At 47.5% G+C, this 17,688-nt stretch overlaps 1 long non-coding RNA gene across 1 annotated transcript in view; it reads right to left on the minus strand.

Annotated features, from left to right (window-relative positions):
- Window positions 1-629: 629 nt before the first annotated feature.
- The window catches only part of LOC135826498 (uncharacterized), a 111,513-nt gene continuing 94,454 nt past the window's right edge, over window positions 630-17,688 (minus strand). Inside the window, exons 5-6 of the long non-coding RNA XR_010555311.1 lie at window positions 1,578-1,679; window positions 630-726 (exon numbers count right to left, since the gene is read on the minus strand). This is a non-coding gene — a long non-coding RNA (uncharacterized LOC135826498). The remainder of the gene's footprint in view (window positions 727-1,577; window positions 1,680-17,688) is intronic.

Here is a 17,688-nt window from a genome sequence, read left to right on the forward strand (position 1 = left end):
CACTGAATTGGGGAAAAACCATGAAAATGCAGGCCGTTCACTCCACTTGCATAACAGTACATTTCCGGTTCGAAACCCAGTTGAGGTACCTTTTTTGGACCCTTTTTCAAGTTTCGAATATCGCGGCATTGCACAGTGTACCACAAAATCGCCAAATACGGGAGCTCTCCAGAGCCAGCGCTCAACTTTTTCCGAATGGACTGTAGTCAATACAACCTGTGAAGTTATGAGAATCGACCACCAATGCACACGTGGTCTGCACAACACGAAGTATATCAGCAAAGAACGACTAAGACAGTTGGTTTTCCTTGCTGTATGCACACACGCACTCACGCACGCACGCATGCACGCCCCCCCCCCCCCCCCCACACACACACACAAACACACATACACCAGGAAATATATTTACATCAATTTAGTATGTAGGGAGGGCCATTGTATGGACCCAAGAGTGATTGGTGTGCCATGGTCTGCTCTACTGGCCGATGTTGGAATCCGTAAGGTTAAGGTCTGTTGCTCTGGCCTGGCGCGAGTGACTAGATGTTATTTGTTGCATATATTGCTCAAACCGTGTTCTGGAAAAAATGCTTAAGGGGTATCAACGATAGACATTGCTCAACTTACATCGTTCTTTGCAGAGATTGTGTCGGGTTGGAGATCTAGTAGATACTTGACGAGTTCCAGATGCCCCTTTAAGGCAGCGCCATGAACAGGAAGGTTACCGTTCTGTGTACAGGTAACACACATAACCAGACATTTCTATACGTTATCCATCAGAAAAGTACTTATATTGGGTATAATGCACAATCCACTACGAAGTGAGGCAGTCACACGCACAACATTGTGATAAGTCAATTGACAAACTGTTTACAAACTAGTGCTGGAAAACCCCAATACATGCTTTAGTGCTGGGTACGAGATTGATTAGTTTGCATTCTTTTTGAGCCAAAGTAATATTGTAATATTCCTCTCGTGGGTTGAGGGGCATATGATGGGCGCAAGTTTACAATACTAAGAACTCTTTTGAATCATTTGTGGACATCTCTGCTCACACAGAAACATTCCTGTTGATGGGTGTTGAATTGATGATGAGTGTGTCCATGAGGTCACATCAGAAATGATTGAGACCAATGTTTATTTGAACTCGTATGGTGAGCCAATAATGTTATGATGAAGAAAGGAAAAGCTAGGTGTCAGGTCGCCGAATGCCTCAGTACTCCTTGTCAGTTTTGTGCCATTTTGTCGCACTCGCTGACTGTATAAGATCTGGTTACGTTGGTGGATAGTTTGCCATAACTCGTAACATTTTGTCCTTTTCCTTTCTTAATCATAACCAATGTTTATGTGAACCAAATGCATAATGGAGGTGCTTTGTGCAGCTATCAGTGCCGGCCAGGAAAGTCACCAATATTCACAGGTACTTTTGGAGTAAATCAATCGGTGGGGTTGCTGTTTCGGCCTGATACTTCCCAGCAATTGACATATAGCTAGCACAGTAGTCTTGATTGGCAAGAAGAGTGCTGTAGGAGTAACTGACTACAGCAAGGAGAGTCAATGATCGAGATTGCTTAACTTACATAGCCATTCACAGAGATCGTTTCGGGTTGGAGATCTAGTAGATACTTGACGAGTTCCAGATGCCCATTTGCGGCAGCGCAATAAACAGGAAGACTACCGTCCTGTGTACAGGTAGCACACATGACCAGACATTCTAATGCGTTATCCATCAGAAAAGTATTTATATAGGGTATAATGCACAATCCACTACGAAGTGAGGCAGTCTCACGCACAACATTGTGATAAGTCAATTGACAAACTGTTTACAAACTAAAGCTGGAAAACCCCAATACATGCTTTAGTGCTGGGTGCGAGATTGATTAGTTTGCATTCTTTTTGAGCCAAAGTAATGTTGCAATATTCCTCTTGTGGGTTGAGGGGCATATGATGGGCGCAAGTATACAATACTAAGAACTCTTTTGAATCATTTATGGACATCTCTGCACACCAAAAACATTCCTGTTCACGTGTGTTGAATTGATGATGCGACCCTTGACGCCCTCAAAGTTGTACAAGTGCTAGTGTGCACGTGTGCCGTATGAATTGTGCATGTGCTGTACTCATACGCATGCATGCTCACACCAAAGTGTAAAAAACCGCGCCAAACAAAGAGAAGAGTAACATCAAGATTATAACCCCCCAAGAGTGTGCAACTCTGCATATGTGGTCTCCGACGGCGAAAACTCACATCACGTGTCTCAGATATCTTCGTACTACATGCAAACGAAGGATAGCGTGCGCGAAATCCGAATATCTGCCATGATCAAGCTGGGGATTTGCATACGCGTAGTGAGTTTCTGTCAGAGAGTGCTTTTTTATTACTCCACTGCTCGCTAAAAACGGGCTGGAAACGTACCACTGAGACACTGCATAACGTGATGTGAGTTTTCGCCGTCGGCGTACCCCATAGAAAGGGTATCAAGAGTTGCACACTCTTGGGGGGTTATATACTCTTGGTAACATTCATTTCAGTTGAGGACAAGTAAAGAAGACGGAGATCGTTTCGAAACAGTTTATTTCATACACAGAGTAGAAGGGCTTCAATATTTCGTGTGGCCACCGTTTGCTTCGATTAGGGCTTCAACACGACGTGGCAGTGACTCCACGCATGGGGAAACCGTGTCAGGAGCCAACGAGTCCCACTCCAGGTGCAGTGCCTGCACAAGCTGGTCAGAATTCTCGCAGCGAGGTGGAATTATTCTCTTCTTGAGAAGAGCCCACAGATTCTCAATTGGATTCATGTCCGGGAGGTTGAAACAGGATGTTGGGTACTCCGCTATCGAGAAGATCCTGCTGTGCTTGAGCTGACGTGTGGGACGTAGCATTGTCGAGCTGCAAGGACCACTCGTTTGCAAAGAATCCGATGCCACTCGGTACAATGTCGGCTGCCATTCCTTGGGCGAACGTTGCTGCACTCCATGTCGGAGCAAAGGACAAATGCCGAACGGTTCCGAAAAGTGAAATGGCCCCGATAACGTGCACCTTTGCTGGATAGTGTGGCACCTCGACTATTGGCTTCTCGTCCCGCGGGTACCAGGACATAACACGTCCGTTAAGATCCAACGCAAAGCATGCCTCGTCTGCAAAGACAACGCGGTCAAAGTCAAACTGGCGATGCTCAATTCCCCATACTAGCCGGCTGTTTTTTGCTGCTTCGTTCGAAACAAACTTACGCACCGGCCGCCCGAACCTGTCATTATTCCGTCTGAGGCTTCTGTGTACCGTGCTGGGGGGCTGCCATTTCCCCACCAGGTTGCTCCGTGTCCAGAACCTCAGAAATCTTCTCCTTGCTCGCGAAGCGATTGGCAGCGATGTGATCAGCAACAAACTCCATGCCCACAGGTGAGAGTCTCGGGATTGTTCCGCTACCTGCCTGTCTTGCTACGCATCTTCCAATTTCAACTCGATTGCATGTGTCCTCTACCTGAACATGGACAATAGAATCGAAGATTGTTTTGTGATTTGTTCTCTATTTTATCACATTATTGATGATCTGTTTCACTTACCTGAGTCTTCTTGTAACCGGTTATGTCCATAATTTGTCACGAAGTATGACCTGCTCTGTTGAGGGTCGCTATTTTTTCTTGTCTACTCAATTCATTTCCTCCAAATAACTCATTATTCTCCATTTTGGAATAGGGCTTGCGAAGAAAACTGTCGAGAATGGGATTGCGGAGCATGTTTGTGTGTCCTTTGTTTGCTGTTCTGTCTGCACTGTGGACTCTGTACGAGGTTTTGGGAATGGCCATGTCTTTCTTCTCTATCTCTTCATGAGCTGTACTCCGTGAAGTGAATAGAGACCTTTCGCATTTGCTGCGAATCGAATGTGAAACGAAAGTTTGATTCGGCTCGTAATTGTTTCGTTGAAAACAGATTCAGGTTTCGCAAGTCGTCATGCCAGAACTGCTCCCCTGCTAAATCGAATGCATGTATGTGATCTACAGGTTTCTGTGAGTATGTTTTGTTTCATCTGGCGATGTTTGCATGATGCATGTAGCACCCTATTTCAGTCCTTTTTTGCTGATGTGCCCTCAACTCGCACTCGGGGAGGCCAAAGCAACTTGCTTGTGGTTCCACCTGCTAGCACTGCTTGTTCTGCTAAGCGCCTAACGCACGCTGGAGCCATTATGTGGAATAGATTGCCACCAGCAGCAAAATGTTTAAATAGGTATTTGGATTTTAAATCTCAAGCCTTGCAGTATATATTATCAGCGACATAGGTTTTCCAATGCTCACTGGATTGATATCTGTTCGTTGCAACCAACCTTCTGGTTTTTTTTCTTTCCTTTCTCTTTTTCTCTTGTATCTACTTTTCCACAATATCCTTTAACATGTTATTCACAGTGGGTCCAATGTTATTAGGCATTTTGCCTGTTTTGATTTCCACTATAAATAAAGTATACACAACATGCAAATGTGTATGGCAACTACGACTACGGCCGGTAGCTTGGCGTAGGGGTGTTTACACGCACACGTGCATGGATCATGGAATCAAGGGAAAATGTGTACCTGGCAAAACATGTGTACGTGACGGATTCGGAGCGCGCCACGAATGAAGAGGCTTCCATTCGTGAAGAGGAGCTCTCCGCAGGGACTCTGATGAATCCTCGAACACAGGTGACGAATAAACATTCGTTTCGTACCCGTACGTGTGGTGCGAAAGGTCCCTAATGAAAGAAATGTTGAACTGTTTTTAGCATGCAACACGTGCACTCCGAAATTTTACACGAGGTGCGTACAGTTGAGTTCATACACACAAATCGCCAGTGATGAAATGGGAGCTGGCTTCACGGCGCCGGCTTTGCACTTCGGGCCGGATTTCACCGAGCGCAATTGTAGTACTGTACCTTGGCTGAGGCGTAGTACGCGCGCTGGAGTCCTTCCTTACCATGAAAGGAACTGCTTCCTATTATAGAGATTTGGCGCCATGAGCCCTGCTTGTAGTAAACATCGCATTAGGCTGTGTTTACATGAGAAGTTTCAACCCGGGTCGAGTTCAGCCCGGGTTGAAAGTCTGTACGATGAGCGTTTACATGAAGACAGTTGACCCGGGTCAAATACTGATATGCCGCCAAAAGTCCACTTCTACAGTCCTGTATGGTCACGTGAATCCGTTCGCGCGAAATTTACATGTGCAGTGCTGTTCAAACCTGGTGCGAGATACGCACAGAAGTACGTTTGTACGATTTTCTTGACCCGGGTTGATTTCAACCCTCCCCTTGGGGGGGGGGGAGGGTTGAAATCAACCTGGGGCGAAATTTCAACCCGGGTCAAGCGCAATGCGTCATGTAAACGCGCCATTCATTTTATGCACATGGCGGGTTGAAATCTGACCCGGGTCGAACTCAACCCGGGTTGAAACGCTTCATGTAAACACAGCCTTAGTAGCACTGATACCTTTATGCAAATATGGGGTAGTCTGGCCTGCGCATAAGGGCGTACTCGTACTCGTGGTGCAGCCTGGGCTTTACCCAGTATGGCTTCCCGCCATTGTATGCCCGACACCCCATTGTTGCGTGCCTAGCCACGCGCGTGGCTTTTGCCTGCTGCTCGGTCAGTCCGTGCGCCAAGCCCTTGACGGCTTGAGTAGCCTGTTTTTTTATTTGCAACCGCAGGAAAAATCGAGGTGCAAAAAGATGACGACGACACAATAGACCCTTTGCACAGTAACGGTCACGTGATCCGAGACGGGGCATCCTCTTCGATTTTTGTGCAGAGTATCAGTTGTTGAGCATGGTGAAACACTGTATTTTCCATTTTGGAGATGGAGGAGAGAGTGCCGAGTGGTTTGCCATCGATGGCTGTGGAACCCGTGGAGGAGCTGTCAAATAAAGAATGGTCTGTGAAGGAACTGAACAGTTTTCTGCTGAATGAGGATGCGTATCTGTCTCGAAAAAGAAGGAGTTATTGGAGCGGTAAGTTTTCCGCAGTCAGTGGATATTTCGGATTACTGTAGATTGAAATTTATTTTTATTTTCTCTACCTTCTCTCCTCTGTCGATGTAGAGAACGCTTCTCGATGCAGAACCCTGATGCTCCTAGAACTAAGAGGGGCACCAGTCTTCCTCGAGTGTACCTTCATCATGCCCAACTTTGTCATGCGTCCGAGTGGATGAGTGATGAACTTCTCACGTTTCCCAGAGTGAGTGCCACACCATGCGTGCTCATCTCCAACGCAGGGGCAAGTCGCCGACGACAGTGAAGAGGGCTAGGGAGCTGATGGTGTAGTACTAGTGAAGAAGTCCGTGGTTAGTGTCCATGAGTTTTACTTTGGTGGCTATGTGCATAATGTGAAAGTCTGTCATATCGTGCACACAGCCACAGCTCGAACTCAGATGACTTTCTCCGCACACCTGAGCGATGAGGCTGCGTCGCTCTGCACTTCAACATCAGCAGCTCGAGCAGCGCCAGCAAGCAGTCGATCTTCCTTGCAAAGACAGGGATGGGTCATGCCTTTTTCTCAGGCTCCAGAGTCTCCTGGCAGGGCGTTCAGCGTCTTCGCAAAAGCAAGGATGAAAGTCGTCATCAACAAAGTGTTCCGAGCACAACACTGTGAACGATGTCGCAGCAAACTGCGGCCCTCTTCTCGCCAGATAGCGAGGATTCAAAAGTGTGGAATGCCAGCATAGCCAGGGAATGCATGGAAAGACAAGTGGGTTTCTTAGACTAGCCACTAGGGATGACGGTTGCTGCAAACAAGAAACCAACAGTGGTCCTTGGAAAGCATTTCGGAACTTCTTCCTTCAGAACTAAAAAAACTTCAAATGAAAAAGGCTGGGAAGTACATACATGAACATCGCGTCAGGACCGTGAAAACACAGCCTGTCACAGGAAGTTTGATCACGTCCTGCAGCAAACCATGCATGCATGCTGGTTGTATGCCAAGTGTGCAGCGCGTGCACAGCATGCCCCATCTCGACCCCTCTCGCTTATTGTGCAAAGGGTCTATTGTTTTGTTGGGAATTTGCAACCTTATTTGGATCTGAACTGGCGTGTGCTGGAGGAATCCTTGTTCATAACTTGGTTTGCTGCTGAGGTATGTCCCTTTGTCACCTATGTCACTTCAGCTGAGGTTCGTTGCGCCCAACTGTAGACCATGAAGACCTGTGTTTGCACTATATATTTTTTCGTCGTAATCGTACCATCAACTTGCTTGTCGTGCCGGAGTGGATAGCATATAGCGGACACTCTCGGCTTATGCTCTAAGCCAAAGGTAGATATATTTGGGTTTTGATTCCCAAAGCACATCCCAATCAGGCTATGCAAAATGGAGCGGCCCACAATTTCGTGGAGGTATGTCGAATTGTGTGGAATTTTGCACTAAAGTAATTGTGCTTGAACAAGGACGTTTTGGCTGCTTATTTTCTTGGGCACCTCTACATTGCAAACTAGTCCCCTTGCTGTTTTGTCTTCGACATCTATACGGAATTTCTATGTAAGTCGTGTGATTGGGGTCCAGATTTTAATCAAAATCCAGCAGTATTCCTGGCTGCTGATCTAGTTTGCTAAAGTTCTGGCTGAAGGTAGCCTGTGGAACATTTTCTTTTGTATGTACCATGGTAGGACGTTCATTACATAATTATAGATGGAGTACATAGTCAAAGAAACTTTTTATGTAGTTTAGCACAACTGCACAGAAGTGCAGGGCCTGAAAGAAAATCAAGCGCTGGAGACGCAGGGTCCGCAGCATGTGCGAATCTATTGTGAGAGCATGTGTCTTCAGCCTCACACACATATACACACTCACACACACACACGCGCATGCTCCACACACACACACACACACACACACACACACACACACACATACAAACACGTATCACACACACACACACACACACACACACACACACACACACACACTTGTACTTGTACTTGTACTTGTACTTGCTCACTGCCAAAACTGGTCACGTGGGTCTCCCCGGGAGAGGGGAGAGAGACTCAAAAGGAATCTTGGAAAGATGACTCAATTGGCCATTGAACCACCCAACGGCCGACACCCCCTGAAATCCCCAAACTAGGGTGGACTTGAAATGATCCCACTTATGGGCTCACCACACCTCAGTAAGTGGGTGAGGACAAGGTGCAGAAAAAGGATTGACGGCATCAGGGTATCCGTCCCGGGATCCAACTGCAGTTACCCCTGCCCCCAGTGAAGGTAATACTGGGTACTAGTGTGGGTGGCTAAACCAGAGCGGATCTGATATAAGCTTCACTAGCACCATTGATCACACAAGAGTTAATCTAGCCAGAAGCAGTCCATGGTTAACAGGTATGTATACTTCAAACAGAAAGTATATGAACCCTGAAACCAACAAAGGTGGTAGGTACAACAATACACCTTCAAGCAGCCGAGCCCGTTGGCAACAGGCCCAACACTATCTGGCATAAGTGCACCCACCAACCGAACTAGCTGGCACACACACACACACACACACACACACACACACACACACACACACACACACACACACACACACACACACCATTGGACCATTGGACGCCCATCGCCGGAGGCGATGATAAAGATGCTACAGCAGAAGCCTTAGAAGCACACACACACACACAGACACGCGCGCGTCATCTGGCGCGGGTCGCGAGTTGGGTGTTGCATACTGAACATTCTGTACTTGCAGCCTTATCTTGATCATGTGTGATAGTTGTGTCACAGGTTTTTGCAGTATTTTCTGGATTCTCTGTGCTTTCTGTAGATGGTCTTGCGCGCTCGTCATCAACAGCACTAGGTCCAGTGGGCCAATCAGGCTGAACGACATCATCCAGCTGTGACTGGGGTGTAGGTAAGTGTCTCTGCGTGCTCTGGTGGTCGACTTGTGGCTTCTGGCCTTCAATCATTGTTCTTGCACGGGACCTCAGCCTGCCTCGCATCCCCTGTGGTTCACTCGTGTTGGCAGGCTGTGATGCACAGCGGAATCATTGATGTGGCACTCGGTCTATGTTGTTGCACGCGACGATATTGCCACTGATGGGCTTCGGTGTGATGCTCTGAATAGATGTACCATGAAAGCCTCTTGATTGGTCTCCGTAGTACATTCGCCTGCCTGGCTCGTTTTGTCGATATTATCCACTGTTGCAATGGAGAACTATGCGTGAGGTATCTCACTGTTCATTCCGAGCTCTGATTTCTTATCAATGATGGTCTTTTGATATCGCTTGTAGGAGTCGCCACCTGCTGTTGCGCCGACTCGTGCTAGTACTCGCATGAGCTCGCTGGAATTGCTATGTGCATCCACAAAGTCCGAAAGAACAAGCTGGAAAGGGTAAGTGCATGCTGGTGTGCTTGCATGCATCATGCATGATAGAACAAACAAGCACCGGATCCTCTTTGCACGGTGGTTGGATGCTTGACTTCCTTCTGACTCCGATTGGCCGTACATCATCAGCGAAATGTTTCCCCACAACTCACTGTCCACACTATCCACCACTGCGTCCAGCTTCATTTCCGACAGTGAAGTTAGGTCGTTATGCTCTTTGTGCTTGAATTCTTGTGCTTGACTTTTGATTTATGAGTGCATTGCAGCCGACAGCTCTGATACGAAGGATGATGGGCCACTGGGTTGGCTTGTGTGCTGTGTGTGCTGGGTTTCATTTTGTGCTCTGTGTTTCAGGGTCTGGGATCGTGCAACGGCGAGGGAATTGTATAAGCACAGAACTGTGTCACACCCTGTACGATACAGGAGCGTACCTCGTTTCTTACTGGTACCATATGACCCGTGACTGAGATGAGCGCCAAGCTTCAAAATAAGGCTGGACAGTAGCCACCGGTTGTTGCAGTCGATGGATGGTGAAGAAATCAGCAGCCGTTGCCAGAAGAAGAGAACGGTTCTCGAGGCATGCAAGACAGACAAATCTTGCTGTTGCCAGCAATGCGGACTCCTCGGGTGAGGTGCATTGGTGCATTTCGTCTGTTATACTCTGCACCAGGCTCTCCAGCTTGAAGTCAGTAGTCTGACTGTCCACCATATCCAGTTGGCCTTTATAACAGGCTAGGCAAAAAGCACTATCCTCGGTGACCGTAAGACCACGCTCAGTGTGCAGCTGACGCTGAACTGCTCCGACGTTCGGACATTTACGCTTAACACCCCTTATTTGTGCGCCACACATGGTGCATGTGGGCCTGTTGCTGTCATGTAGCTGCATGTTATGCCGGTTGCAGAGACCCGCTGGCTGATCGTTTGCGTTTACTTTCACATTAAGCTTCTCGGCCAGCTCTACTGCTTGTAATGAAACTGTGACATGCCGTGGCAAATCACAACCATCTACTGAGCAGTCTGGTATTGTTGCGGGTGCTGGTGCCGGTGCTGCTGGTACTGCTGCTGCAACATGCTGTGCAGGCATGCACGTTGTCAGTGACAGGCATTGGCTCCGCTGAATGATTTACGAGCCTTTTCATGCATTTCTTGCAGATACATGCATTTCGTGGTATTGTAGGGGGATGTGCATATTCCCAGCATTGCGTGGTATCGGGGTGGGCATATCTGCCATCAAGGGGAACATCTTGGCAGGCTACACATGGTCCGCATTGCCTGTCAGGATGCAGTTTCGAGCCCTGGCTTTGGCGGCCCATTTGGACTTGGTCACAGTGCGGACACTCGTGGTTTCTTACTGGCCTATAGCAAAACCATCTGTCCGCCCATTCGCGTAGTTTTATCAGAGATAGAGCCTTGCAAAATAAGACGGCCCACAATGTCCTGCGACGTATTTACGAAATGGGAAATTGAGAAGAGAAACAAAAAGGCACCGCAACGACTTGAGATGTCGAATATCGAGGTGCACTTTCGAAAAATGTGCTCATCGCTCACCCTTATAACACCATAACGGCGCAAAAGCAATCGATATAGGAGGATAAGATTGTATTCTCGAGGTAACCAATAGTCGAAAATTGAGAATAATTCGGTATGTCACTAAATTCGTCTTCAAATTTCCCGCGGTTACAAATAAAAGTGCAACTTTTAGACGACTTTTTTGAACTTGGCGCACGGACTGCGGTTGTCAGCCAGGGGCGTAGCACCCGCTACGACTGGTACGACCATGGCCGTACCACTTTTCGAAAAGTGTGGTCCGTCCGGAACGTGCAAAACCGTAATAAAAAAAATCAGGATCCATCGATGCATATATTATGCGCATCAGACTTTGACCTTTTTTCTAGACTCGTACTCGCAGATCTGTTATGCATCTGCAGTCGTACTGAGTACTGAGTCTGTACTCGACTCGACTGCACACTGCGCCAGAAGTGTGCCAGAAGTTCCCAGAACGCAGGATTTTGTGTCCTTTTTACAAAAAATTTCCGGGGGAGGTCCCCCCGACCCCCCTCCAACACGGCCTTCGGCCGCACCCATCAGTCTTCGGTCGTACCACTTCCAAAACCCCTCCTACGTCCCTGTCAGCGATAACTACGGTTTGCGGTACGCTGCAAACCTACATTTCTGCGCATGGAGCGCGAGGATGTCGTCTTCTTCCGCTCCGCAGTACATAGTCATTAGGCTCTTCCTTCGATGCATCGACGACGATCCGTTTTAGGCGACTCAGCGCAACATGGGATACAAACTCAAACAAATAAACTTACTTGCAAGAAAATGTTGCATCCAGAACAGATCCAGTCTACTGAGCGCGAGGAGAACAAGAACAGCAACTCGCCACTCGTATTTTTTTGCCGCGGAATTCAAATCGCGATTTTCTCGACTTTTTCCACAAAAGATGTGGTCATGTTTTAGTGCGCTCTCGTTCAAATAAACAAAGAAGCATACATAGTGTGCTGAAATGGGCTCGTCTATATGGGTAGAATAGTAGAATATTCGTTTTGTTGTTCGTTGCTTATTCGTCAGAATATTCGTTCGTGATTTTGCTACTCGTTTCAGCACTGCTCTTAACCGTCCACCTCTCCACACTGCACTCTTGGCCCACAGTCACAACACCACTCCATAGCGAGGAAATTCATTCTTGGGTAGATGTTCCATATCCTCCAGACAGCTGTTTTCCTCAATAAGAGTACCCCAGTAGAGGTAGATAACGAAGAGGGCAGTGTGGAGAGGTGGACGGTTAAGATTATTTTCAAATGGCCGAGTTTGTCGCTACTTCTGAGTCACACAGTACTCCGATAAGTCAATTGAAAAACGTTTCGGCAGTACTCTGGATGACGTGGTCCGGCTTTCATCCCATCATGGCCTCCATTGGCGACACGCGGGTTGAGGCACTGCTCGACTTGTCGTCCAACTTCCGAATCAGGCCAAGCAATGTCCTGTTGAAGCGTTCAGCAGTTCCTTGGGACTGTGGGTGTCTGACGGCTCTTGTCTTCACTCGGACACCGAAGTACTTGAAGACAGACTCAACGAGCGCGTTCCGAAACTCAGACCTATTATCCATGCGGACAACCTTCGGCGGGCCCCAGAGATTACACAGTGCCGTGAATGCCTTGGCAACAGCGGAAGCATCATGTCGAGCCAACGGGATAACTTCGACCCACTCAGTGAAAGAATTGACTGCCACTAGCACACAATGGTAGCGGCCACTTCGCTATGCACCGAGTTAAAGTGTGTCTATGACCACCTCTGACCACGGGCTCCCTGCAATGCTTGCTTGCGTAGGCGGCATAGACGTCTCGCGGCGGCTGTTAGCGGCTTTGCACTGTACACACTGCTGAATGTGCCGCTGGCACTGGGCAGCCATATACGGAAAGTAGCAGCGGCTACGAACAACATCATACATGGGATTCCACGAACCATGACCTGTACTCGTATGTGAAGCAGACAATATATCAGCGACTAGCTTCGATGCCACGACTGGAAGTTCCACGACTCTATCGATAGGCAACTTCACACTACGGCACAGCAGGTCATTCACGATCACAAGCTGTGAACCGACCTTCGTGAACAACTCATGAAGGGGGTGGCCTCCTTCAATCTGCGAGATCACCTCAGTGATCAGTGCATCGGTGTGCTGAGCGGCCGCAATGTCGTGTTGCTGAACTGGATCACCAGCAGGTCCACCGACGAGGCTTGCTGCAATGCTGCTCTCCTTCAACTGCGCTTTGCCGTGAGCCTTCCAGGTAGCGGGGACATGCGTTAGGATGTCAGCTCGATTCTTGGCAGACGGGACCAATACGACTATCACAGAGAGGCCAGCTACAATGACAATGTCCCACACTATCTGCAGATGTCGCTGCACCACCACTTCGTGAAGGCCCTTGGTATGAACACGGTATGAGTTCGTCACCACATCGTTCAGCCAGCTAGTGGCAGACTTTGAATCTGTCATGAGCCGCACTTTTGTAGCACCCCAACGAACGGCGAGGTTGAGTCCTTTGATCGTTGCTTCCAGCTTGCTCACATTGATATGTCGTGTGTCTCCGGCTGGTCGAAGCCATGATCGGTCTTCAGTGACGTGTCCGTCCACTTCAACCACCACGTCCGTCCACTTCAACCAGGCTTACTCAGTAGTCCATCAGCATCAGTACATCAGCATAGAACGGCTAAGACGGTAGCCTATCCTTGATGTAACTGCAGGTGGGGCGAAGCCAACTACAAACTGGCAGACGACCTGTTAGCCTACCGCACCATTTGAATATGGCATGCTTCAAGACCTCTGGTACACGGAGATCGCTGCCATCTCGGCGTCGCCAGGTGACCTCGCTTCCGGCGTCGCACAGCTGCAGGCCCAATCCTCTCGACTCTTCCAGCGGCTCGGCGGGCTTCGTGGGCAGGCTGTGCTCAAGCATCGTCTTGGCACCGGCGTGAGCGCACTTCGACGGGGTCAGCATATCATCGATGTAGCTGTCAACTTTTCGGGTAACCGCACGTTACATAACGGGCGATGATGCCCATGTACTTCGGTGCAATACTGAGCCCAAAGCCCATTCGTGTCATCACGTATGTCTTTCCGTTCCAAAGGACAGTCTGGTACTTCAGAAACTCCTTAGCGACGTGGACTTGGAGATACGCTTTCCTGCTGTCCAAGAGCTTGAAATCTCTTGGGCAACCAGCCTTTCTCCACTTACGCAGAGACTCCTCACAGGCAGGCGCATCATCACCAGGATCCGATTGCAGCCGGGCATTGAGGCAGCGGTAGTCGAGCACTGGTACTTACCTTGTGCTCTTCAGCTGGGGAAGGAGCGGTAACACTGCTGCTGGTTCAACATGCACCATCGAATCATGTGAAATCAGCCGCTCATTCTTGATCCACTTCTCGACTTCAGCACAGAACAGGGCGTATTGCTCTAGGGTGAGCTTCTCTCGCGACTAAGCTGCGATGCCAGATCCAAGCGTAGACGCTGGGGCAACACCATATTTCCACTGCCAGGAAAGCTCCCACTCCCTTTTCTCCGCTTTCCAGCGCACTTCGCCATCCTGCGACTTGAGAATTACGTCACGCCCATCATGCTTCACGCTGACATGAGGCGATGGGTGCGCAGTGGTAACAGATGCTACAAGATCAGGCTTGGCGGGTCCGAACCGGATTCAAAAGGTTCCGGCACCATAAGCTGTACAGGGACTACTGGCTGCGCCTCAGTCTATCCTCTACCCCGGCACACCAACCAGCAGAACACAAGTCTTCAATTACAGATAGGAATACATTGAGAGAGAGAGAGAGAGTAAAACTACAAGTATCGCCTGTATCGGTAAAACATCGTCAACTAACCGATGAAGAGTACATGAACCCATGTACTCTTGGGTCAAATCAAATAATCGTCTTGAGCCAAGAAAGGATCGCACATCAAGACGGCAAGGAAAAATGGCGAGTTACGTCATCACCAGCACAGGTAGAATTTTTTAGCCAAAAGAAAGCAACGTCACCTGCGCACAACGCAAATAAATCGAATGACGAGATCGGCAATAAAATGGAAAATCAGAGAATGATCGAATACTCGACGTAGACACAAAGGATTAGAGAGACAATGTCAAACGAGCAATCATGAACAATAATCAAGGTAAGGGACAAGGGAGAGAGTCAGTAACAACGCAGTTGACCATGGATGACAACGTCTGTCAGCGGTAAGCATACAATAATACAAATATGTTTCAATACGGTATGTTTCAATTTCACAACATATAATATTATTCAAAACATGCAGTATTAGCAATTCATAGGATTACAACACAATGATGTTACCAAAGATAACGTTGTACTATTTCAAAGTTTAACGATGTTAATGAACAGAGCTAGAGAGTGGGCCTGTCGACAGTCAGCTGGAAGAGATTTGCATCTGCCTGCCGCCAGAAAAGAAATAGAGCGCATGCCATACTGCGTAATATAATAAACAAGTGGGAGAACCAAGGATCTTCGTGCCTTGCCCCAGGTGCATGCCTGGTGACCAGCTGCAATTTCCCGAATCTGGTACAAAGACTGAAGAAGAGGACTAGCAAGATGCTGGGCCAAGAAGCGGTACACAAAAAAATAGAGCTTGAGGCTAATATGCTGTTCCAAAGAATAGAGGTGGTATAAGCGAAGAGCTAGTTCAGTGGGCGTGGTACGACCGAGTCCAAACACTCTCTTCATTGCTATGTGACTAATTTTCACAATCCTATTGTACAGAGTTGTGCTTAAACAATGTAGGTAAGCATTACTGACATAGTCTAGGGTAGACTGAATATTAGACAAGTAGAATGTTCGCTTTGCATCATTTGTTAAATTTCTACGGCCATGTCAGAATGCAGCAACTTTAGCAAACACTTAGTTACACAATTTCTGAATCTGTGGCTGGAAGGTGAGATGGTCATCTATCAAAAACTAAGGTATTTGGCCTCTACAATGACTTATGTACAAAACAACAAGGAAAATCAAGGCTTGTTTGCTGCTACTTCAAGTTTCTTGCTGTCGCAATCATGTTTCCTGATGATTGCGAGAGCATGAAACTTAACCCTAGAACTACCAAAATTTCAAGTACCCTAGAAGTACCGGAGGCATCATATGACTCCACCGGACTTAAACATACCTCCTTGGAATTATTTTCGGCAATATGACTTGTGTAGAAACAGAAGTCCTTGGGGTAAAAGGTACCTTTTAAAAGGAAGAACGAATGACCGGTGCACTATCTTGGAGACCAGCAGCTGGCATTAAGCGCAGCGAAAGGGCGACCTCTCGTCGGTTTACGGAAAAAGAAAAGAGCATTTGCTTGCCATGCTCATCCTGCAAACTCTACATTTCAGTCCATTACCCCGGAAATGGCTGCTGCTGGGCCAACTTGCAGGATTTTTTTCAGCCAGGTTGGTCATTCTTTGACTGCTGTGATAGATACATTTACGAGCGAAAGGAGAACGTGGTGTCGCAACTCATAGCGAACGAATAATTTCCGTTCGACGTCGTGTCCGGAGACCATCTTCGTGATCAAACCTCAAGTAGCAGAGTAGTTCCTGGAAACTATTTTTAGGGATTTTACTTGATTATAATGGTGTCCATTCCTATCCAGCCGAAGGACCGTCGGCAGATTATTGCGGGTACAGAGGACGCCTCTTGCGTAAATTTGCGAAACCAATGCCATGATATTGCCTTCACTCAAAATAGAGTCCTCTCCAACTTTCTGTTTTCCCTCCTTCCTTGTGCACTTCATCACAATATGGATCATATTCTGGTCAATAAATGCAAATAATGCATCTGCCCCATCTTCAAAATTGTTAATATCTCGGAAAAGCCCGTAAACTTCGGAAGCAACAACCAGTTGCGCGCGTTCGCACTTGCTTGGTGCAACACATTTTCCACCATCTACCAACTTTGCCAGAGAACCCAGTTTCATGAAGGAAATCCTGCCCGAGTTTTGGACATTGATGTTCTGTTATATGTATGGCTCCATAGCTTTATCACCACCATTATCCGCTTGCTTCCTCGACTCCAGTCCCGTATCAGACTGATCGAGAAGCCGGAGCAATTAGTATTCACTCATCTTCATCTGGAGCATATAACTATGTGTATCTGTGTTCGGTCACTTCTAATTGCTCGCGCACAATGCTCCAGGCACTCTCCTCGCATTCATTCCAAACTCCTGCCCAAAACATTTCAAAAATCAAATGAAATGCTTTATCGGCAGCGACACTGCGCCTACTGAACATGGCTTCCGCCAGACCAACGTAAACTCAAAGAACGTTCCTAGAATACTATAACTGCCCTGGCACTTCATATCGTTCTATGCTGCAGATGACATAGTGAATCACTGTCCAAACTTAGGACAAACAAATTTGTCTGTTTCCGCAGGATTCGGGATTACGATATTGACCATAACGGCACGTTAAATGTGCATATTAGCATGTCCATGTGTACAAATCACCACCTTCATGGTCCCCAATCTCCTTGCTCCCAAATGTACTCCTCTTCACGTTATTCACGTGTGTTTCTAAGCCAAATTCGCCCTTTTATTGATGCCTATGGTATGTGGAGTCATATGATGCCGCGCGGTAGTTCTAGGTAGCACCCTCTGGCATTTCGGAACTGTACTACATTTTTGAAAACACAACCCACTGCCATTAACAAAATACAAAATAAATAAACAATCGACGAGGAGACAATAGTCGTAAAATGGCAATAAATAAGATAAATTGTGCACTCATAACAACAGCAAAAATGAAGAAAGTCAAGTTCCATAACGTTTTCTTGTGACTGTCATCAGTGGAACGCCGTCACATAAAAA

Source organism: Sycon ciliatum, chromosome 10 (genome assembly GCF_964019385.1).
Source record: "Sycon ciliatum chromosome 10, ocSycCili1.1, whole genome shotgun sequence".
In the NCBI taxonomy this organism is placed as follows: Eukaryota; Metazoa; Porifera; class Calcarea; order Leucosolenida; family Sycettidae; genus Sycon; species Sycon ciliatum.